The 25,950-nt window shown below is 36.8% G+C and overlaps 1 pseudogene; it reads left to right on the top strand.

Annotated features, from left to right (window-relative positions):
- Positions 1-25,950, top strand: part of LOC112832531 (calponin-2-like) — a 37,298-nt pseudogene that overhangs the window by 4,124 nt on the left and 7,224 nt on the right.

The raw sequence follows: 25,950 nt of genomic DNA, 5'->3' as shown, positions 1-25,950 counted from the left end.
TAGAAGTTTCAGTCTGCTGTGGAGGATGCAAGCTGTTTTAATTCTCATTTCATGTTCCAAAAGATGCCAACGATGCTTTGGACAATAACGTTTGTTACATGTGATGCACTTGTTCAAAAAGATACTGCAGATAAACCTGTAAATCCTTGGGTGGCTTTTTCCCCCCAGATTTTTTCAAAATGTTTTTAAAACGTTTTCAGTCATGTTACTTGAGCCTCATTGGACATATGTGAGCTGAAAAGGAAATATTAAATTCATTTTAGAGATGAGAAAATATGTTCAACAGCAGTGACTTACTTACTCATAGTTCAAAAATAAAAATACAGAAGCAATAGAAGCAAAAGTAGAATTCTGATGCTAGGCCAGTGCTTTTTGTTGAAGCAATAGAATTTTTAAACTAATAAATGAAAGGACTAAAATACAAAATAACAGTTAAAGCAGAATGAAAAAATTGAGATGCTAGTGAAAACTTAAAGGCAATGAATTGAATTGAAAAAATGAAAAACATTTAAAAATACAACTCGAAGGAATTTTTGTCTTTAATAAAGGAATACACTAGAACTTAAAACTAACCCATCTCTACCTAGATATACACACAAAAACACTAGACACCTAAGAATTTTATAGAAAATACACAAAATACAAATGATTCTAAGCTAAGTGTATTATGAAGACATGAAGATGTTGGCAAACCCCAACTCCATTAAAATATCAAAAATAAACATCAACAAGTTAGAATAATCCCAGGAAAGAGATTTTGACTCAGAAAATCATCACCATTGGAGAAATCATCACCATTGGAGAAAAGCCATGTGAAAATTTCAATAGAAACAAAAAATAGTTTTAAAGCTCAATACCAATTATTGATTTTAAAAAATACTTATTAGTCAATAGAAACAAGGGCTAAAAAAGTTTCATAAAATAATGTATTAAAAGTCTACAATTGCTTTGTTTAACGGTGAACACTTGGAAGCATTCTCATTAAAAGCAGGAATTGGAAGAAGCTTCTCATTCTCAGATGATATCCAGATGGATAATTTTATAGAATCTATGAACATACAACTGGAATTAATGATAGAATACAGTAAAGTTGCTGGATATTAAGATCAACATCCAAAATCAGAGTAATAGAAATTTTAAAACATTACATTTATAATATAACAAAAATTATGATGGTCTTATGAATTAACATGACAAGAGAGGTATAAGGTTACATGGAGAAAATGATAAAATTTTCTTCTGGCATATTGAAGAAAACCCAGATAAATGGAAAGTGATAGGATGTTCATAGATGGGAAGTTCATTATCATCACTCCAAATAAATGAATTGGAAGTAATCTTGATTAAAATCCAAACATATTTTTGTGAAACTTGACAAGCTAATCTTAACATTTATATGAAAGCAAGGTGTAAGAATAGACAAGATCTTTTTGACAGTATTTTATATAGTTTGGTTTTGGTGCAGAAACAAAATGGAATTGAGAGTTCAGAATTAAAGGGAAAACACACATTAATGGTATTCTGATCCATGACTAAATGCAAATCCTGATGTATTAAATTCAGTGGCTTATAAACCAATATATTGTTCTGGCATGGATTACCCATAAATAAATATTAAAACCTACAAAAACTATCATGTGGATTTAAGACTTACTATGGAAAAGTAGAACATCAAACCTTTCTAGGGAAATATAGGAGTCTATGTATATAATTGTAGGCAAGGGAAAATTTTTTTTTTAAGATTTTATTTATTTATTCATGAGAGACAAAGAGAGAGGCAGAGGGAGAAGCAGGCTCCCCGCGGAGCAGGGAGCCCGATGTGGGACTCGATCCCAGGACCCTGGGATCATGACCTGAGCCTAAGGCAGACGCTTAACCAACTGAGCCACCCAGGTGTCCCAGCAAGGGAAAATTTCTTAAACAAGTAAAAGCACCAAAATAAAAGATTGACATATTGGACCATTATCATAAATGTAAAACTTTCTGTGCCCGTCATACTACAAAAAACAGCAACAAAATGCTATGACATGCTAGTAGAAGTGCTGTAGTTCTTATGACTGATAAGGATTATTACTATTTTTTAAAGATTTTATTTATTTGACAGCACAAGCAGGGAGAGCAGCAAAGGGAGTGGGAGAAGCGGGGAGCCTGACCTGAGGCTCAGTCCCAGGACCCTGGGATCATGACCTGAGCTGAAGGCAACCAGTTAACCCACTGAGCCACCCAGGCGCCCCACTGATAAAGATTATTAACAAAATAATTATACAATTGCAAAGTAAAAGAACAGCTCCCTTGAAGAAATTCAAATGGCAAAAAAGATATGAAAAGTTTACTTAGGTTCGGACAAATGCAAACTAAAAACATGAAATACCAATTTATAGCACTCAGTATGGTTAAAATAAAAAAGGTGGTATCAACTCTGACAGGCATACAGAGCAATTAAAACTTGTACATTGCTGGTGGACTGTAAATTGATAAAAATATTTTTGGAAAACAATCTGAAATACCTACAGCAGTTCATAAGCTTAACCAACACCCCAATATGTCTACTAGCTCTTGTAGCATTATTTGTAACAGGAAAAAATTGAAAGCTATATAAATAACCCATTTAAAAATAGTCCCTGTACAGAAATGAAGATTACAAGGGCTGCACAAATATTCAGTAAAACATATATTCTAATAATTTGTTACCTTTCAGGCGCCTGGGTGGCTCAGTCGTTAAGCTTCTGCCTTCGGCTCAGGTCATGATCCCAGGGTCCTGGGATCGAGTCCCACATCGGGCTCCCTGCTCCGCGGGAAGCCTGCTTCTCCCTCTCCCACTCCCCCTGCTTGTGCTCCCTCTCTCACTGTGTCTCTCTCTGTCAAATAAATAAAATCTTTAAAAAAAAAATCTGTTACCTTTCATTTGAAGTTTAACAATATGCAAACCAATGCTATATATATTGTTTAGGGGTATATGTGTATGTAATTAAAAAGTATACTCAAAATGTTGAGCTAGACTTCCATGTGTATATGGTCTGGATATTGGAGAAAGACTTCTTGATGCAAAACATCTGAATGCTGAAAAAGATTGCAATAAAGATACTTTAAGAGTCTTGCTATCCTGCCAAGAAAGTAAGGGAAACATGGACCTTTCCCTTATAAATGCACACACACACACACACGAACACAAACCAGAGATACAAGTAAAAATAGAAAATGGGGCTGCACTGAGAAACATACAAATATCAGAAACTTTCAGATGGGAATGGGAGATTATGCCGCCATATATATATATATATATATATATATATACATACATACACACACAAGATACCTGAAATAATCTGCATCCTTACTGAAAGAATGGGCAGAGTAAAAGAGAGACCTTCCTGACTACAGAGAGAACAGATAAAGTCTCCGCCATGGCCTGAGGTAAAATTAAATAATACAAATATCATCATCATCATTTCCTTTGGGAATATGTACCCATACCCTTGTTATCCCATAGTTACTTACCCTGCTAGTTGGAAAAAACTCTACCTGAAAATTATATAATAAAACGTGTCCAAGATGATACTATACCTCTTGGCTACATGATAGAATTTGGGTCCCTCACAAAATATAAACTTGGCAATGAAAGAAACTTTAAAGATTTCTCTTATAGCTCGTATTACGCATTTAATAGTTCTGTTTATTAAGAGAAAAGAGTTCTAATTCTGTAGATTATTATTTCTGCTGACTCTACAAATACAGTACTCCTTTCTCATAGATAGAATTATTAAATGCAGAATATAAAGGCCATAAATTAAATCCTTAAATTGATGGAATTATGAACAAGAAACAGGAGAGAATGATGAAGCAGTTACGAAAATGCATAGAACTTTTCAAAATGAATGTATGCCAATAACATTAAAAAATGTATATGGTAAAACCCCAGTTTAATCAAACTGGAAAAGAGAGATGAAGGGAAGAATTATCATGGAGCACAGTCTGTTGGTGAATAGTCACTGCTTAGTTATACAGACAGCAGAGTGTGTGTTTGTGTTCGCCTACTTGTTTCCCATTGATAAACCCACAGGGTCATTTTGCTTTCTTTGCTGCACTGTCATCTTTATAATTATAATGTAAAGGTGACAGTGCAGCAAAGAAACAAGGTGGTGGCACTGAAAGTGCAATCAGATGTGCTCAGAAGATGGCTGACCATGGCAATAATGACACTGCCAACATTCTAGGGACCCAAGATATGCAGCCAGAGGAACTTAAGGAAGGCAAAACTATCAGTAGAAATGAGGAAATGTAACAAAAAGAATAAAGCTGTTTCAGAGGAAGTGAATCTACTAGTATACTTGACATTAAAGGGTGTCAGAGATATTTCAAAATATTGAGGACATGGGGTAAAATGTGCCTATAGGCGGAATTCTAAAGATGGTCTTGAGATTCTAGTCGCCAGGTTATTCAGCCAAACTGAGCTAAATTCTGTTGTGAAGGGGTTTTGCAGATGTAAGCAAAGTGCCAAGTCAGTTATCCTTAAGAAATGGAGATTATTTGGCTGGACTTTGACCCAGTCAGAAGAGGACTTTAAAAACAAAGTGTTCTCCATCTGGTAGCAGAAGACGACATCAGATTTGTGCAGAAAGTATTCAGTGCACCATTGCTGGCTTCAAAGATGAAGGGGGAAGCATGTGAGAAGGGATGCTGGTGCATCTTGGCGCTGAGTGGCCTCCATCTGATGGGTAGCAAGGAAAGGGGAGCCTTAGACCAAAACCCCTGGAAACTGAGTGAATTCTGCAAACAATCTGAATGAGCTTGGAAGCTGACACTTTGTCTTTGCCCTGTGAGACCCTAAGCAAACAGCTCAGCCAAACATGCCCTGACTTAGAACCTGGAGAATAGTGAGCGTGAGGACTTTTAAGCAGCTAGGTTTGTGATAAGTAGTTACACAACAATAAAAACTAATAACAGCCGCAACTGATCCAAATTTAGGAAAGATTATGACAGTTTGCCAAGGCTTAGAAAAGATGCTCACCCTAAATCATGATTTATGTATGAAAATAAGGCAAGTACTGTTGAAACTAATTTTGATATATTTTAATACAAATGAAACATTTATTCTCAATGTTTCTAATGTTTTAAATTAACAGTGTACTAAATAAATACTGGTTTTACCATTTTTTTATTTCCCCATATATTTACTCACTGAAAATAAAAGAATTTTTAATATTCTGAAAAAAAAATGTTTAAGTGATCAGATGACCTTATTCTTCCCATTTATTAGGATTGCTTTGCACTGTTCAGCTTGCATGGTCAATTTTACAGTCCACACAACTTTGCAAAGCTAGTGCTGCCTATATTACTATCACGTCTTTTATTAAAATATATCAGAGATATTAATGCTGCATCATTTCTAAAATACATTCCAAATTCAAAGAATTAGCAGCCAAGAAATTGCATATCAACCTTTTATAGATAATTTAGGAGGTTTAGCCTAAAACACAAAAGGTACTGTTCCCTGCCCCGCTCGGCCCCCCACAGATAGCTCTAAGACTGACAGAAGAAGAAAAATAAGGAAAGCAGTTGGTAGCAAGGGGGGAGCAAGAAAAATACCAGCTAAATGAAATCAGGAACATTTAAACAAGAACGCTGGGGAGAAGGAAGGTACTATCTGCATTAATGAAAATCTCAAAGTGAATTGCATAAAAAAGAAAAAGTATAAGGAGAGAAAAGTTGATGGGCAGTACTCGGATACTCTTGACACTCATTCTATTAGTCATGAATTTGGGAAGGTAACTCATTCTTTATGACTCTGATTTTATAGTAATAATATAGCAATAGTACTTCACAGTTATAAAAACTAACTGCAAGTTTTAACCTAGTCGCGGTAATAGGTAGTGACAGGAGTAAAGTAAGGCTTTCCCGAGAAAGTGATATTTAAACAGAACCTAGGGTTAAATGAATTACCTAGGATAAATTTGTCAAAGTAGATGAAAAATAAATTGGGGATGGGTTGTTGGAGGGGGATGGAAATGGAAGAAACCGGTGTGTTAGAGAACCATTCAAATGGAAAGTTTAAAGCTCTGGGAAAGTAATCATTATGCTTCTTGTAGATGGAAAAAATCTGTTGTTAATATAAAACCACATATCCCTTCTATTTCTATCATGAGGTTTCAGGTTGCTCTTGAAAGCAAATGTCATTAGATGGTGATCGTTAATATTGGCAAAACCCCTTACTTGGGTTTTATCAGGTAAATAGATAAATAACAATTAGGATCATAATTTCACAGAACTCTAAGAAAACTAACTTATTAATAAATATAACACTTTACACCTATAAGGTTAACCTTACATCTGCAAGATTCAAGTGAGCTTTAAGTACATAGTGAACTCTCCACTTTTAATGTGCTTTTTTCTCCTACTTATTCTTCTCCCTCTGGATTTCCCCCAATTCCCCTGCCCTTTCTGTTTTCAAACACATGTCCCCATGCATACCTATACGCCTGTGCAAACACACAAGGTATAAGTTTAAATCAAGCCCCAGTTCAGAGTAAGTTTAGCTAATCTGCTTTTGCTCTCGCTGCTGTATGAATTATTACAGTTCAGGCGCTTACTAACAGACCAGCTACTTTTACGGTTTGAAGGTAGATTAGTGTTGTCTTCTTAAGTACTTCCCTTACAGCTAATTTTCTTTTTCAATTGAAAGTGCTTGTGTTATGTCTGCTTAATATTGGATTCAACAATGATCCAACAATTGATTTAGACTTTTTGTAATAGATTGGGGAGAAAAAAAAAACCATTAAGATAGTCTTAACTCTGCAATGAACTCTGTGACCCCAATCAGACAAGTTCTTTCATTCATAAATTAATAAGCTTGAATGAAATGATTTCTTAGCTCCATTCCACCTGTAACATTCTGAGATTGCCTGAGCTTAATGTTTACTCCAACTGATATAAAGCATGGAAGATCCAGATTCAAGTATCTTTATACCCTCAATTTTCTCATATATTCCAAACTACTCCATCGGTTAATTGACTATACATTTTTTTACTGTATATCAATGCAAGTCATACCTTTATTTCTAACTTCTGACCAGTTGCATACTTTTATCAAATATTATGTATAAATTTAACACTTTCTTTAAAGATTTGCTCTCATAACCTTCATTATAGGTCAGCCTTCAAAATCTATATTTTAAAAATTTCCCAGTCATGGGGTGCCTGGGTGTCTCAGTTGGTTAAGCATCTGCCCAGCTCAGGTCATGATCCCAAGGACCTGGGATGGAGCCTCATTGGGCTCCCAGTTCAGCAGGGAGTCTGCTAGTCCCTCTCCATCTGCCCCTCCCCCTGCTCTTGCTCTCCCTCTCCCCTTCTCTCTTTCAAATAAATAAATAAAATCTTTAAAAAATAAATAAGGGGCGCCTGGGTGGCTCAGCTGGTTAAGCGACTGCCTTCGGCTTGGGTCATGATTCTGGAGTCGCGAGATCGAGTCCCGCATCGGGCTCCCTGCTCGGCAGAGAGTCTGCTTCTCCCTCTGACCCTCCCCTCTCTCATGCTCTCTCTCTCTCTCTCATTCTCTCTCTCAAATGAATAAATAAAATCTTTAAAAAAAGTTTAAAAAATAAATAAATAAATTTTTAAAAGTCTCTCAGTTACTCTGTGAACTTTAACTAGGGTAATGATATAATTTATTGCCCAAAATATAACACTTTTGAAAGAACAAGGAAGCACTATCCATAACAACTAAGTAACAGTTGTAAACTGAGACTCTCCCAAGAAAACCAAATTGTATGGTCACTCACTCTAGTAATAACCCTTTGGGCCTTGTTAAGACAGGAGGTCTGATATATATTTTTATACATCCACATGATAAAGCAGCTTAATTACCTTTTTCAATCTGAACCTAATAAATGTCCCTCATATACCACTTTCTGGTCCACTAGTGCCTTCTTTGGCCTATCTCCTAGCCTTCCCAAATAGTAAAAATTATAACTATTATAGACCAGTTAACACTACTCTTGGGGGAGGGGATGTTAGACTGTACTATAGATTATTCCTCTCCCTGTTAATAGTGAATAACCTATAATAAATACTAGATAAACCAATTGGAGTCTTTACTCTTTTATATATTCGATACTTAGAATCTTATTTGAATAGAGATGGTTTTATTAATCTATTCTTGCAGCCTGCTGTCATTATGCAAAAGAAGAGTTTTTACAGCTAATGTTAATAAATTGATGAGATAAAACAAGACAGCATCTGCTATTTAAGGATCTTGGTTGTTGACTTTATTTCCATTCATCGGGAAAACCTATCAATAATATGTGGTATGTGAACAACAGACTGTGACAGTCCCCCTTTTTGGAGCACTTACTTGGGCACCCCCCTCCCCTCCACTCCCCACCACCGCAGTCTCAAACGTTCTACCCAAATCACTCTCGCCTCTCCCCTTACTAATGGAGGGGAGCAAAGTAAGCATACTTCTTGAAAGCAGAGATCCTTAACCTTAACACAGCTCCTTACAAAGTGTAAAATTTTCTATTAGAATGTAAGTTTCCTGAGAACTGACAAGATTGTCTTGTATACTGCCCAACACAGTGTCTGGCACATTATAGATGTTCAATAAGTATTGATAGAATAATGATAAAAGTAAATGTATAAATGAATTGAATAATTTTCTGTTATGTAATTACAAGAGTAAAACAATGGATTCATTTTGTTCTTCGCGAAGGATGAACAAAATTCTCTTACCATTATTTCAATTATGAAATCAATCTTCTTTCTAGATATTTGTATACTCCAGGTTTTGATTTATCTTTTTAAAAATGTAAGATCTCACACTTTTTTAAAAAATTTTATTTTATTAGGGGCGCCTGGGTGGCTCAGTTGGTTAAGCGACTGCCTTCGGCTCAGGTCATGATCTCAGGGTCCTGGGATTGAGCCTCGCATCGGGCTCCCTGCTCGGCGGGAAGCCTGCTTCTCCCTCTGACCCTCCCCCTGCTTGTGTTGTCTGTCTCTCTCTCTGTCAATTAAATAAATAAATAAAATCTTTTAAAAAAATAAATAAATAAAAAATAAAAAATTTTATTTTTTTAAAGATTACTTATTTTAGAGAGAGAGAGAGAGCAGGCGTGGGGCAGGGGGTGAAGAGGGGCAGAGGGAGAAGGAGACAGAATCTCAAGCAGACTCCCTACTGAATGCAGAGCCTGACATGGGGCTCTGTCTTAGGACCCTGAGGTCATGACCTAAGCCAAAATCAAAAGTCAGATATTCAACCGAATGAGCCACCCAGGTACCCCTCACACTTTTTTTTTAAAGATTTATTTATTTGAGAGAGAGAGGGAGGGAGGGGCATAGGGAGACTGAGAGAGAATCTTAAGCAGACTCCACACTGAGTGCAGAGCCCTATTCAGGGCTCCATCTCACAGCCCTGACTGAGATCATAACCTGAGCCAAAACCAAAAGTCGGGTTGCTTAACCACCTGTACCACCCAGGCGCCCCAAGATCTCACATGTTTAAGCAAATGCAATATTTCTAAGAATCAAGAATTTTAAAATTATCTTTTAGAAATGTAACAAACTACTACCTGTCCTTTTGCCTAGTACATTGTTAATCCAAACAGCGAAATGTAAAGTTTTTATGTTTGGTTGCAAGATGTAAATAAGATAAATTAATATTCATCTCATAACTTCCATTTCCTAGGAAGCACCTTGGCAATTAAAGTTTGATTAATTTATTTTCTCTTTTTTGGGGCAGCACAAATGAGATCATCACAACTTCTGTAAAAAGCTAAAATATTAGGTTTTGAGGGTGGACTGTATTTGAGGGTGGACTATATGATGATTTAGTCACAGATTACACTTTAATTTTACACAGAAAAACAAACTTATGTTCAGGTAGCTTATTACAAAAGAAAAGTTTGTAACAAAATATACAATATCACAACAAAAGCATCCAACAAATCTTAGAGAGCTATAATTAAATTTAATCACTGGAACAGAGAAAATCCCCAGCTTTAAGACATTTCTCCATTTGTCTGCATTGCTCATATATTCCATCATTTACTTTTTCTGTTGTGCTTGCTAAAATTAAATTCATCCTAAGGTTTTATCAACTCTGGTATATCTGTTCTTGCCATGATGGAAACTGAATAAAATTATAAATCTTGATTAACTTCTTTCAGTAACCAAACAATGGTGGCCAAATCTGAGGTCTATTTAGAGCAGCAGATAATTTCATGTGCTGGATAAATGTCATATTTGAATAGAATTTGTTAAACAATTACTTTTCAAAAGAGTTCACGTGTTGGAAACATCATTTTTAGATTTGTGAACAAAGACAATTCATTTGTTAGGAAAATAACAACTAGACTATAAATCATTTAAGCTATAATTTTAAATGCCACCCACTTTCCCCCAGTGATTTTGTTCTTTGTTTTTACTTCTGTGGGTTTGCTACAGGTCAACAAATTACTCAACAGTTCAGCTAGAGAATCAGTGAAATGGCTTCAGAGCATCATTTAATGAAAAGAGCCTTTGATCTAAAAAATAATTCAAGAGCAATCTCACAGAAGGACTAAATCAATGTACTAGATTATTTTAATGTAATTGTAATTTATTTTGAACTAATTTGTGATTGAGTTAAAGTCCCAAACCTGAAAAAAAGAGCAGATGGTAGTACCAATTCTGCCATAGAAGAGCCATGTGATCATTGGTAATCATCTTGAAACTCAGGTTTTCGCACATTTAAAAGAGGAATGATAGTTTCTACCACTGTACCCTCACAGTGATGTTGTCAGAATTAATTAAGGTCATGGATATGGCAGAGTTTTGTTTTTTTTTTTTTTAAGATTTTATTTATTTATCTGACAGAAAGAGACACAGTGAGAGAGGGAACACAAGCAGGGGGAGTGGGAGAGGGAGAAGGTCTCCCGCAGAGCAGGGAGCCCGATGCGGGGCTTGATCCCAGGACCCTGGGACCATGACCTGAGCTGAAGGCAGACGCTTAACGACTGAGCCACCCAGGCACCCCATGGCAGAGTTTTTAAACATCAGTGTGTTTTAGTCTTATTTGACTCATCTCAGTCAATGCACATGAATATTGCAACTGCATACCCAACGTTCACAAATACCTTCAGAAAAGATCTAGTGGAAGATTCCTGAATTGCCCTCTATTGAATGTCTTGTTATCGGTCATTGAATTTTAATTCTGCTCAAAGGATACATATCATTTATGTATTCTAGAAGGAAAAAGAAGTTACTTTTCTGCAGTGTTATTTCTTTTTATTTGGTAATTTAAACATGTATCCAAGTATTGCAGTAATTTATAGAAAGATGCTCTAACCAAAAAATCTTTCAGAGTAGTTAGCGATGTATTTTGCTCTTAAAATCTTTTTTAAAAGTGTATGTAAATGTATGAATATAATTATAAAATAATCTTTACTGTGTGACATGTGAAGGAGCACAGCTTATATAAAAGAGAGCTTACCCCCAAAATCACACCTTTACCTTATCTTAATTAAGAGCTTTGCTTATTCTAAAAGCCTATTCCATTGTTACAGGATTGCCAATGTCTGTGCTATTCTCAGAGCCTGATTCAAAATAATACTAACTTTCAGCCAAATATAACAATTAGACTTCTTCTGTCATGATTTTTTGTCCATGCGTATATTTTGTTAAACATGGAAAAAACACAATTACATAATCTATGTAGCTTCCCCCTTCTGTTTCCTCTCCTTTTTCCTCTATGGACTCGGGCTGTGAAATGATTGCCTTTATCAGTAATTCATTCCATTGTCATTTAGCAATATGAGAAGTGAGTGGCCTGTCATGACCAAAATATATAAATGTACAAACCATGTTTTGGAGAACTAAAAAACAAGATTTCCTACATACACAGTCCAGTAAATCCAGCTAAATATTATAGAACATTTATTATAATTCTTTGTAATTGTAAATATTGTGATTATGATATACCCTTAAGATATATCTCAAAAATAAGTTTTGCTTTCCTAGTCTTGCACTTTTTTGAGGAAGATCAGTAAACTCAGTTTAACCTTCCAGGCTAAGGTTTAAATCAAGGAAAACTTTAAGATATAAATATCATATGATTAGGGCATCTCATTCAAGATTGTACATTGAATATATATGATATTTTTCTGTTATATCATGATTTTTGCTACAGAATAGTTCATTTTACAAATAATTTCCTGTTCCATCATTTTTTATTTAATAACAAAAGTCATCCTTTCTGGGCACCTGGGTGGCTCAGTTGGTTGGGCGACTGCCTTCGGCTCAGGTCATGATCCTGGAGTCCCGGGATCGAGTCCCGCATCGGGCTCCCTGCTCGGCGGGGAGTCTGCTTCTCCCTCTGACCCTCTTCCCTCTCGTGCTATCTCTCATTCTCTCTCTCTCAAATAAATAAATAAAATCTTTAAAAAAAAAAAAGTCATCCTTTCTGCTTCCTGTTTTAATAGGCTTTTTTCCAGTTGTCAAGATTGTTTTTTGGTGGGTGCAAGATACTTTATTGTAAATATAATATGAAGTAAAAAATTGTATACTGTAATCCTTTTATGTAAAACTTCTGGCCTAGCGAGCACAATGAGATTGGTAACTATAGTTAAATATACCTCTGATGCTCCAAATATCTCTGCCCAAATAAGAAGCAATTTTAACTTGCCATTTTGAGTCACCAACATCCGTATTTCCAAGAACATGTCATGGTAACTATTGATCTGGGGGTTCTAGCTAAAGTAACAGTTATTATTTTATAGCATCTTAGTAGGTATTGCATATCTCTTTGTGTGGGCATAACCTCTAGTTATGTTTCTATTAGACTATAGATAACTGCCTCATCTCTTAAGACTTCTAAAATCTCACCAAGGGAGCAGCAACTTGGACCACCTGTGCTTACTACTGATGGTAATGGCAGAATGCTCATGCATCTTAAAGCTGCACTAATTTAGAACCATTCAACTTAAATACAATCTCTATTACAAATACAGTTTTTGTCCATTCGTCTGTAAATCACATCTGGTAAAAAGAGCCAGATGGTTTTCCCCAAATTTGGAAAGTACATTTGTAATGGCTTAGCATACAAAAATTCATGCTGAGATCTGTGAGAGGTCTTCTAATACCTTTTGACTCTCAGTCTACTTAAACTGAATTTCTCAGTTGAGTCACCTCTGTAAATTCAACAAAAGCACTAGGTTACTGTCTACAAATATGAAAGAAGAAAAGAACATTTCACAGACTCTCATTTAGTAATTTTCTCATAAGCTTATTCAAAACCAAGTTGAGTCTTTAGAGAGACAGTACTATGCAATGGCAACAGCATACGGATCTTCAAATTATAGAAATCAGGATTTTAATCCCAGCTTTCTGACCAATAATCTTGCCATTTTACACAGTACATAACTTTCCTGAGCCTTGATTTTTTTCATGTGTACAAAATGGGATTATAAAAGCAACTTTTTATGTTGGTTGTTCAGATTAAAAATTGCATGCACACACAAACACATGTACACAAACATAATTAGTGTATAATGACTTCATTAAAACAACATGTCTGTCCTCGGGCACAGCAAAACTATCTACTCACTGATTTCCTCACTTTATCTGCCCAATAAACTGCCAGAGTCATCTGCGTATAGCAGAGACCATTGTCTGAGTTTGAGGTACCTTGGTTACGTCTGGAAACTTAATACAGCATAGCCATCAAGATTATTCTAGGGGCTATGTCATGAAGAAATGTTATGGGCCAAATTGTGTCTCTTCAAAATTCATATATTGAAGTTCTGACCCCCAGTACCTCAGAATATGATTGTATTTGGAGACAGGGTCTTTAAAGAGGTAATTAAGGTAGAATGAGATCATATGGGTGGACCCTAATCCAATATGACTGGTATCCTTATAAGAAGAGGAGATTAGAACACAGACCCAACAGATAGAAGGACTGCCACTTGAGGACACAGAAGGAAGACGGCCATCTGCTTCCAAGGAGAGAAGCCCCCAAAGAAATTAAATCTGCTGACATCTTGAGCTTAGACTTCTAGCCCCCAGAACTGTAAAATAAATTTCTGTTGTTTAAGCCACTCAGTCTGTGGTATCTTGTTATGGCAATCCCTGCAAACTAATACAACTGTATGTTGAAGCCAAGAGATTTGGTTTAAGGTTGATAACTCATTATCTGAAGGGAGGGAGGATTCTCAGTACATACAGCCTGGTGCTTATAACTCAGACTGATCCTCCCAGATTCTCATAGAATTATGACCAATGCTCATTGAGTACATAAAAATTAAAAAATTTTTTTGCCACATTTTGTGCCAACAGTTGACAGCTTTAATACAAGTAGCAGACCCAGAAGCAGAACTTGGGACACCAGATGGACCCCATGTCGTAGGATAAAGGAATACAAGAACATGACTAGAGTAAGGGTGAAATTGAGAAGCTTCAAAATAGGAAATAAAATGGATGGCAAGTATTTTATTTGTAGATTTTCAATGAATTTGTTAGTTCTAGTATCCCAGAGAGCATGATTACATATAATTACAGCTTATATTGAAGATGCATTACTATCTAACATAAAACTTGAGTTTGTCAAAGAGCATGTCTATAGAGTGGGTAATGAGGGACACTGAAGTTATTAAAATGTATCTGTAGCCTATTTGGCAATTATTTGATTTTGATTTAGCTATCAATCCAGAATATATTTAGAAATAAATGATCCTAATAATTTTACATTGATGAACAGCCGATGAAATGAAGTTGTCAAATATTGGCATTATTCCCCATTCATGAAAAGCTAGAAATGGCCTTTTTAATGAGCACTATGTTTGTTTGGAAAAACACAAGGTCTGTGAAGCCAAGTAAACAGCATGAGGCCATCGGGTACAATAAAATATAAACAAAGAAGCGAGGCTAATCACGAACAAATTTGTGAATTAAAAGTTTTCTCATTTTAAATGCTCAAGCTGTCTTTCCTCTTCTGTTGCCATTTTGGTAATGTTTGACTTCCATTCACCAATGCCCAATGCCCAAATATTGTTCAGTTTTCATTCATGCTGTTTTTCATTTATTCATTCAACAAGCGGTTAATGAGCCCTTATTTGTGTCAGTTGCTCTCATAGTTCTAAGGTCTAGGGGTTTTGAAATAGCACAGAGAGAATCTCTGTGAGCATAGAGCTAAACTGGACTTTGCTAAGACTAGAACATGCCAGACTCATTTCTATCTCAGGGCATTTATATTAATGGATGTTTCCCTTTGGACTTCTCTCTCCTCACATCTTCACATCTTGTTTTTCATTTTCCAGGTCTCTCCCTATATTATTTTTAGAATACTCCAATGGGTAAGGATGCTATAGGCCTTAGGACCATACGGTCAGGTCTCCCAGGAGAAAAGGAGGAGTTTCATGGTCAGAATTAGTTTCAGGATTTAGAAGACCCTATGAAATAAAACTGATCTCAGCAGAAGTAGCGGCTCCCTAATCTCCATTTCTGCTATTTATTATGACTCAGTTACTTCCCCAACTCTCCTTCCATTCCTGCAGGTGTTACTGGAGGTGTTACTGGAGGTGTTACTATACTTCAGAGTATAGACTCGTATCAAAGTGTTGGACTCAACTAGCTATATGATCTCCCTGTACCTCAGGTTGCCACTTCTGTGGGATTTTGGAAGGATCCTATAATAGTTGTAGGATTGTTGTGATAATGGAATGAGATGGTATATGAAATGATCTTCCTAGCATCTGGCTACAGCTGTCCATGCTATAATTATAAGTGTCAATGTACTTTGCTTTTGCTCCCCTTGTATTTTCTGTTCATTAGCAGCCACTTCGGCTTTAATCGCAGATTTTACTTGCTACCTTCTCAGTACAGTTTTAGCCTTCTGCCCAACCCCATCTTGCCCTAGTTGCCTTTATTAATGCCTCAAAGAGATGATCTTGATTAAATCACCATCACGCATGTTTGGCCAAACTTTAATGAGAGTTGGAGCCTCGCCTCCCCAGTCTCCTCTGGGCCTCCCTAGTCTCCTCTGGGCCTCAGGGCAGCTGTGACCCAGCAGCAAAGAAACACGACCTCCTTCATCAAGGGTACTTCAGGCACTGAGACCCTCACAGGCTTCTCTCCAAGGCTTCCACCACTCATGAATGAAACACCTTACCAGAAATCTAAATGACGTTTCCAAGTGCTGGTTCCTATTACTTGTTGGAGATACTCCGGAAAGAGATGTCCGAAAACTAAGGAAAGAAAAAATAAGTAAATAGAAAATGAGATTGAAATAAAACAAAACAGGAAATCTGATTTTTTTTTTCTCCCAGAAAAAGTAAGTTGTTTCCACAGCTGGAGGCTAAAAAGAGCTGCATTATCTATAGCCCATTAAATGGAGATCAGTCCTTAATATTTTACTCATGTACACACTTCATTTTGATGCAATTTTCCTGTATAACCAGCCAGAATCATTTGCAGGATATTTAACAAAAATGATGGAAATACTCAGCTGCATCTGTTCATCATTTGGCTAACCATATTTTTGCATAAATTTAACATGGGCGTAAGCCATCACCATTATCTTCCTCATCCTTTTACTTCGCTGTTCAAATCTGCAAGCCAAAATTTATTATTATTCAGGTAGCCAATCACATTACCATCCCGCAATCAAGTCAAAAGCAGCACAGCAAAATTGAGGAGATGTTGTTTGCTAAAACTGCAGGCGCGTACAATACTTCCATGAGGCAACAACCAGTTGTTGCAATGACAAACAGCTTTAATAATGAAAGTAGACTCCTGGTTTTACCTACACAGATGCAGTTTAATTTTCTTCTTCCTTATTAGAATCCTCACTAGCTCTCCTCCTCCACCCTGCCCCCAGTTATAAGAATGAGTTGGCAAACACAACAACAGTTCTGTTCATTCTCAGTTTAATATACAATTTCTCATAAACACAAAGGGACGAAATGGTTTCTAAAAACATTGGCTGGTAATGATGACAGTAGAATCTAATTCCCTCAGGTGCTCACTTAATACTTATCTCTCCGCTGGAGAGTGTAATAAGGTTGTCAGGATTATTGAAGTTGACAGAGCACCGAGCTCAGATTAATTACATCATAGAATTCAGAAGGAATTAGAAAAAGCAACAATACTGCTTCTGGCAAGTGCATATATTTTTTTATAGTTCTCTAAGGACTCTCAGTATAATATAATACAAATGAGTGAAGGGTGGCTAATGTAATTGATTTGTAGGTTTTGTGATACATGTTCTGAAAGATCAGTTATTCTGAAAGTAAGAAATTACCACCACAAATTCAAAGAAAATACTCAGAGTGGAATATCTTAAATAAGGGAGGAGTAATTGAAGGGTAAGTGAAGGGTACTAATATATATGAGTCTCCTACTAAGTTCCAGAAAATTTGTATTCACTGCAATATTTAATCCTTACAAACAGGGTAAATAGGTATTGTCTTTTAAAAATGGAAACTGAAGCTGAAATACACTTTCCCAAAATCTCATATCTAGTGGGTGGTCAAGTAGCATTTGAATTTATTACCCAGATTTCAATCTCTTTCCTCTTTAACATAGGTAGTACCAAAGCACAGCTCTTGAAAAATTGCCATGTGGGATGAAGAAAAATTTATATAGGAAAAACTCATACGATATTAATAAATAAATACATATTGAATGCCTTCTTTAAACAGTGCTAAGGACTTATTTATTTGATTAAAATACAAGAAGTTTTGAGAATTCAGTGAGTCACTTATAATTAGCTTTTAAAATCTAAAATATTTAAAAAATCATACGGGGCAGCCTACACCACTACAGTCATCAAAAACTGGGTACATACCACTGTTGCAGGTTGTAAACCTAAAATACACTAGGATAAAGAATAAAACACGATGAAAAACGTTTCTGGGCAGCTAAAACAGATATTACAAAGCAATTGCTCCTCAATTCACACAACAGACTTGCAACCAGGTATTCTATGGGACTATTCCTATTGTCTAGATCGAGAGGGATTGACTGAGGCTGCAAAGTTGAGGACAAAGGGTGAAAAGCACAGCGCAGCACTCTAAAGAGGGCTCCCCTGTTCCAGACAACTTACTAAGATAAGAGATGGCCAAGCTGGTCATTATCAGTACCTGTGCAAAGTCTCCGGGTGGGGTAAAAGAAGGCTAGAGATTTATTAGAGATAGAAACTGCTATGGCATTTCCTCCCCTCCCTTTCCCAGGGAGGCAGGCTCCTCCTCCACATTTCGAAAAAGTGAGGGCCCCCTCTAAGACGACTCATAGAGTTTGGAGTTGTCAGCCATAAAAGAGACACAGCTGAGCTGCAGAAACTTGTAGGGAAAGATGAACATGTTGAGAAAATACTTCTAAGTATGTGTTTGGAGGGGAAGAATAAAACAGGTATCTGACCTTCTCTAGAAAATGTCTCAACTCAAAACCTGGCTGAATGAACCTATAATGGAAGACAGGGCAAGTGGAAGGGCAGAAGTGTTAGCAGACCTGAACTTCCCCTGTGTTGTGGAACAAGGGTTTGTAAGTTTTCCAGTGGCCCCGAAGGAAACTCTGGAGGGCACCCAAGAATGCTTCCCAGGGCAAGGGAAGTTCCCCTTATCTATTAAGCCAGGGCATGGGGGTGATGTGAGATCTTATAGGAAATAAATCCCCCACAAAAAGAAATGGTGTTGGAGGTCAAAGAAGCTGCTAATAAGGTGTAGGAAATATGTCAAATATGGCCACCTGCCAAACCCACAGAGAGAGAGAAACAATAGGAAATTGTTGGATAGGGATGAGAGAAGAGGCATTTGGAACAGAGCAAACTAAAAGACCAAATTCCCTCCCCCCACACCCACCCCTTCCTCTCTGCTGGGCCTATAGCATATGGTCAAACCTCAAACGGTGAGAAGGGAAAGCTTTACATTGAATGCAAAATTAAAATATCGATTTACATTGGGTCAGATATTTTAATATCTGAAAGTGACCCCTAAATTAGAGTATATCCCCGAAACGCCACCCAAGGGCAGAAAGGGGACTTTAAGAGGCTGTGATTAAGGCAACGAGAAGACAAAATAAGGCTGTGTCTATACCAGCCCATTGCATAAATCGGTTGCACGTGCACAGGAGAGCCCCCTTGGGCTTCCAGGGACAGAATATTTATTCTGACTTTGCAACGAAATGTATCGTTTCTGCAGTATTTATCATTTTTTCGAACATGGCTACATTAGCCAGCAGGGGAATGGCTGTTCCTAGCTGGTATGCTGGCAACAGTGAGCAGTGATAGCTGCCCACCTCAGAGCAGGGAAGAAAACAGCAATGCTGGAAGAGGCCGCCTCCAGACTGCAGAATCAGATCAGTAGTCCCCATTTTCCACTGGGGCAGACCTCCCAGCAGCCCCGCTCAAAGCCCACCCACCCTCCTTCCCCGAAACACACACACTCAAGTGGCTTCTGAGAAGGTGATTCAATAGGTCTACAGGAAGCCCCAGAATCTTTAGTGACTCTCAAAGTGATTTTGCCCAGATTTTGCCAATTTTGAAGAAAAACAAATTGTGTTAGAACCCTCCAGTTAATGGTATTAGTAATGATGTTCTTATGTCCCATCTATTTCCAATTTTAGTATCTTATAACCAGGCATAAGAAAAGGCATAATACATTTTAAATGATTTCCATTCAAAATTAATTTTAAGAGTTTGCTGCTCATAGATGCATATCTTCAGCTTGTCAGAAAACCCAGTTAGTGGATCAGAATGATGTGTTTCCTATATGTATTAAGTAGCCAAGATTTTCCTGGGTGAATATATTAAGTGCCATATAATGGAGTCCTGAAATTAAAACCAGGGAGATTCAAGGTAAGACACATATGCCGGGCTGGCAGAACGTTTTCAGGAGCTCGGATTTAATTCCTGGGCTTAAAGACTAAGTAAATGAAGGCATTTGTAAATGTTAACCAGCACAGAACACAGTGCAAAACTAATTCAAAGGAGAAGTAATTGCCCATGTAGTCCTGAGGGTGGGTAAAATTATTGTGAAAAAGAATTTTGGACATTTTGCTCTCAGCATGCTCCTGCAAAGGGAGGACAAACTGAGGAAATGGCTGGGTTTATTTATGAGATTGCTTAAAGGATACATTACACAGAAGATAAACTGGAGAAATTGCATGGTCGTGTTTGCCCATATACAATCAAATGCTCTGCACAATTGATATATCCAATAAAATCATGAGATGCTACATAGACTGTGCAAAATAGCAGAATGAAGGCATTTTGCTTGGAAGATGTCCAGGAGAGAGTATATGAAATAATTTATTGTATTGCCTAAACCCTGAAATCAGAGATGTCTGAGGAAAAAATAGAGAGAGAGAAGAAAAACCACTAATAGCAAATCACAGAAGCCTTAAAGTCCTTACCCACAAGAGGGTTGCAATTTTTGTTCACTGAACATTCCTGTTTCAGAGTACTTCAGTACACAGTGAATATTCAAAAAGTTGACTGAGGCTGAATATTAGGAAAATCATTCCCTCAACTTCATAAATTAAACTCAATTCACTAAAACGAGTAGCTAAATTGACAACTTAATAAATACATGCAGGGTGAAGTGAGTGCTTGCTTCTCTTTAGGATTCCTTTCCATAACATAGAAAATGAAGGTTATTTAAATGTCCTGAGGCATCACTGCCTTTGTAAGCCAGTGTTATTCACATATAGGTAAAATTCAAGAGAAGATTGGGTGGCTCAATTGTTAGGCGTCTGCCTTCAGCTCAGGTCATGATCTCAGTCAGGGTCCTGGGATCGAGTCCTGCATCAGGCTCTTTGCTCAGTGGGGAGCCTGTTTCTTCCTCTCGCTCTGCCTGCCACTCCCCCTGCTTGTGTGTGCTCTCTCTTTGTCAAATAAAGAGAAGATGAAATTTATTACTATGCCTACTACAAACTTTTGCTGGAGCTAACCCATGCAGTCTTTTTATTATTCCTACTTCATCTGTCAAGAAATGATCTTAATTTACTTACTCTGTTGACTCTGTTTGCCCCTTCTGGGTAAATTTTCCTGAAGATTAAAATATCCTAAAAAATCTTCTTCTCTCTGACCCATTATGTTCCTTTTGATGTGACCTCTTTTACCTTTTGCCTCATATTATATTTTAGTTCCTTCACACAAATATGTATTTAATATTCTCTTGTGTCCAGACATAGAGCTGGTTCACCTGCTAGCACTTACTTGGCCGTCTGCAAATAGCTTCACGCATATTGTCCCTCTGAGCAGTGTCAAGACATTCCTTCTCCTGCCAAGAGATGTTTATGGCGACATCCCTGTACTTCATCCCTGAAAATAGGCCATAGTTTTAGAAACTGAAGAGCCAATCAGTCCTCCTTGGAGTTTCTTTTCTAGAGAAATTCAAACTCCAAAACATCCAGAGCTTCCCAACTGGCTCAGATTCTGCTTCATTCTTAGTGTCCACAGTTCTTTATACACACTCTGCGATGGTGGTGATTGTTTTCATTCCTCGCTGCTTGGAGCCCAACCAGGAAGACACTCCAATTCATTTTATGTTAAAAACCATCTAAGATCCTATTCCATGGGTGGGTCATAATTCATATTTCCAGGTCTAAACAGGGGAGCAGGCCGTTGACTCTAGCGCTTTCAGACATCTGGTATTAAAACACCATTGCTGCACTCAACTGTAGACATCATTGCGTACATGTTCTCATATATGTATTAAATAAATTCCTAAAACTACAATATGATTTTAAATGTTAAAAAAATTAAAGAATAAGGCACAATTAAAAAATTAAAGAGTGATGTGTCATTTACTTCCATTTTTCTCAATTACCCTAAAAATAACATATTTTGAGACTATTTTCCAACACTTTTTCTCATATTGTTCTCTACCTAGTGTTCCACTTATCATTTATAAAATTGTATTGGAATAGTTTATATTCTTCTCTATCCATTCTTCTGGACCAGTGCTGTCCAATAGTACTCTCTGAAGATGGAAATATTCATATGATGTCCAATATGAGAGCCACTAGCCACATAGAGCTACTAAACACTTGAAATATGTCTAGTGTAATAGAGGAACTGAACTTTAAATTTTATTTAATACTAACTAATTTAAATTTAAAATGTGTTTGGTGGCTCCCTTTTGGACAGCACAGTTCTACCCTTTGGGTCCTTGAGGGTAACAACTTTGTCTTTCATTTCTTTATGACCAGCACCTAAAATAGGACAGTATGGAATCTGCTGTGGTAACACATCAATCTCAAGGTATCAGTATTTGTATATTACAAAGTAATATACAAATTACAAATTTGTATATTACAAATTTCTTGCTCATCATACATGTCCAGTGTGAATTGGTGGGAACTGTGATCCCTACCATTATTCAAGGTCCCAGGCTAATGGAAATTCCAACACCTTGTAGCTGCATTTGGAATACAAGACCTCTGAGCTTCCCATAGTGTGATCAAGCATGCATGGAAATTTAAACCCCCTCTTCTATGTTTTGCTAAAAACCTACTGGTTAGGACAAGTCACATGGATTCACTTGAATACCAGTTGGTAGGGAAAAGTGGGGGAATATGTTGTTATTAAATGATGAGTCATTATCTCAGCCACATAAAGTGTCTGGCACATAATACTCCATGAATGCTGCTTGAATGCTGAATAAGGGAATATAGTGATTGACAAACAGGAGAAGAGCATTGCAGAGAAATGAAAAAGCAATGACACTGAAGTGGGAAAGTAAAAAGAGCCTATTTTGTGAAAATTGATAAGTATAAATTTGAGGCAGATAGATTAAAATGGTGGATGCTAGGTCAAGAAGTTTAAAATATACTTGGAAAATAAGCACGAATGGATGGTTTGCTCTGGGTCATCAAATCATCAGACTTTTAAAAACGTTTTTAAATTAAGCTTAATATTACATTAGAAAGGAAGAGGGTCTTCTTTTTCCAAGACAGCAAAATAGAGAATATGGATGAAAATTTAAGAGAAATTTTGAGAAAGCCAACAAATGTGTGAGTGAAGTTGGAAAACTATGAGTGGCACAAAAACTAACATATTGTCCCGTATCATATCGCAGACACTGTCTAGACACTTTACATCTATTGGTTCATTAAACCCCACAAGAAACATATGTGATATATAATATAAACTCTCCCCAGCTTAGGGATGAGGAAACTAAAGTTTTAACTTTAAGTTAAGGAATTTACCACAAGTCGTATAGCACATAGTGGTGATTTCTTTGGTCTATAAAGCAAGAGGTACGGAATCTACAAAGAAAAGAATGAGGATTTGCAGAACTGTAGAAAATGCCTAAAGAGTCACCCTAAGGAATATAATAAGCCAGAAAGCCCTCTTAGGTTTAGTAAGAGCTATGTTGTGTCATTCCAGTTTTCCACCACAAAATCAGTAATTGGGTAAAGCTATTCAACAAAGATAAAAGGATTGGTTGGGCGACTGCCTTCGGCTCAGGTCATGATCCTGGAGTCCCGGGATCGAGTCCCGCATCGGGCTCCCTGCTCAGCGGGGAATCTGCTTCTCCCTCTGACCCTCTTCCGTCTTGTGCTCTCTATCTCTCATTCTCTCTCTCTCAAATAAATAAATAAAATCTTTAAAAAAAAAAAGGAAATCCTAAGCAAAAATCTAGCTGAGATAACTATTGTTTTGTTCAACTGGGGTTGATTTCTTATAGAAATTTCAATGCCCCATCTCTCTGGCTACTTTTTACTTACAACTTAAGTGAGGAAAAACTGCACAGGAGAATGCATCAGAGGTAACAATATATCCAGTACTTATTTACTTTTGTTGACTAGTTGCTCTAATTGGTTGCTATTTTTGGCCATGTTGATTAAAAAAAATTGATGGGGAAAGAAATTGGCTTATTTAGATGTCAAGCCATTTGTATCTTGTCAATATGTGGGGTTCAAAAACTATCTGTTCACCATTGTCATGAGTATTTGGAAGTTGAGGGTGTGTTCCATATATGAAAGTGCATAAATTCTGCTATTTTTAAGATCAAATGTATTTCCCTTTTAATTATTGCTAATATTTATTCATATCAGTTTTTATAAAAAAACATTTTTGAGGCAAATAAAATGCTAGTTACAGGAAAGATACAGGCCCTTGGTCATACCATTTTGTTGCTCTACAAAATCAGTGAGGACTCAGGAAAAAAAAAACATCTCTGGCAGTGCAAACTCACACGGTTGCACATCGATTATTTGCCAGGTGGCAGTACATTTTGCTGAGAACAAATGACATCTGTAGAGAATCAAATAAGGCAACGCAACAACTTTGAAAGTGCCATCTGAGTTTTCATTCATTTCCTAATGTCATGTTTTTCAAATTGCATCATGTTCTCATTTCTGCTCTCTGTTGTTACTTTGGAAATAGAAACTAAAAATTAAACTACATTTTGAAATGTGACCTCAATTAAGAAAAGAAGTTGTCACTGTCCTTGTGGTAAGCATCACTATTTATCAATGTATTTGATTCTATTTAGGGAGGCACTAAAGAAAGACATGTTCAGGAACATTCAAGGGTCTTTGTTGCTCCCATTTTCTGTAGTCTTCACAATGTCCACGAACCTCATAAATGTATATGCAAATGAAAAAAATGAATACATGCATTTTTTCTGCAAGAAAAATGCCTATCATGCTTAGCCTATCATGCTAAGATATTGTTTCTAAAATCAGCTAAGATTACCTGCTATCTTTAAACAAAATTATTTTCTTACTTTTCTATCACAATTTCCCCTCCATATTAAGCAGATTAAGCTCAAGGAAAATGGTTAGTCACGGTGGTCAGTGTCTTTAGGAGAACCAACAGAAACCCTTGGTTAACTAGGAAAATTCCAGTTACATTTCATCATATCTACCTGATACTTGAGAACCTGGAAAATTACCCAATAGGGCATTAATTATCACAAGGAGACACTGATTTTCAAGACTTGCTTTTAAAAGATTCATGTTCAGAAAAAATCAAAATCATGTTCACAGTTCACATATTTGTGTGTGTTGAGTGGTCTGGGGAGGCAAATCTGGAAGATGGGAAGGAAGAAAGCTGGAAGAAAAAAATATGGGTAGAGGGGGACAGGGAGAGATACAGTTGCATAGTTTTACTAAGGGAAGACACAATGTAGAATAAATTTTTAAAGAGTGATTAATATATATTTTAATATATTTATTGAGGTATAATTTACATTCAAAATCATCATTCTTTTTTAAGGGTACAGTTGATGAGTTTTGACAAATGTGTGTAGTAGTGTAACTACCAACACAAGCAAAATATAATACATTTATCTTCATCGCCCAAAAAAGTTCCCTCATGTCCCTTATCTGCCCATACCCGGGCCCTGGCAAAAATGATTCATTTTTTTTAAGATTTTATTTTATTTTTTTTAAGATTTTTTATTTATTTATTTGACAGAGAAAGACACAGCAAGAGAGGGAAGAGAAGCAGGGAGAGTGGGAGAAGGAAAAGCAGGCTTCCCGCGGAGCAGAGAGCCCGATGTGGGGCTCGATCCTAATCAGGACCTGAGCTGAAGGCAGACGCTTAACGACTGAGCCACCCAGGCGCCCTAAGATTTTATTTTTAAGTAATCTGTATACCCAACGTGGGTCTCAAACCTACGACCCCAAGATCAAGAGTCGCATATTCCACTAACCCCAGAAATGATTCATTTTCTGATTTACAATATTGCCTTTTCAAAATGTTACACGAAGGGAACGATACAGTGTCTAGTCCTTTTCATCTGACTATGTTACTGTTCACATAATGCCTTTGCAATTCATCCATGTTATAAGATGTGTTAGCAGCCCATTTCTTTTTTTTTTTTTTTTGCTGAGTATTATTCTATTGTATGAATTCTCCACAGTGTGTCAACCCTTTTTTCAGTTGAAAGACATCTGAGTTGTTTCCAGTTTGGGTCTATTATGAATACAACTGCTTGAACCACTCACTGAGTACAGGTCTTTTTATGGACA

The sequence above is a fragment of the Callorhinus ursinus genome, unplaced genomic scaffold (assembly GCF_003265705.2).
Source record: "Callorhinus ursinus isolate GAN/ISIS: 27379988/994484 unplaced genomic scaffold, GSC_fseal_2.0 scaffold14, whole genome shotgun sequence".
Classification (NCBI taxonomy): domain Eukaryota; kingdom Metazoa; phylum Chordata; class Mammalia; order Carnivora; family Otariidae; genus Callorhinus; species Callorhinus ursinus.
Note: the sequence above shows the minus strand (reverse complement) of the source record. Positions and strands in the feature narration are given on the sequence as shown.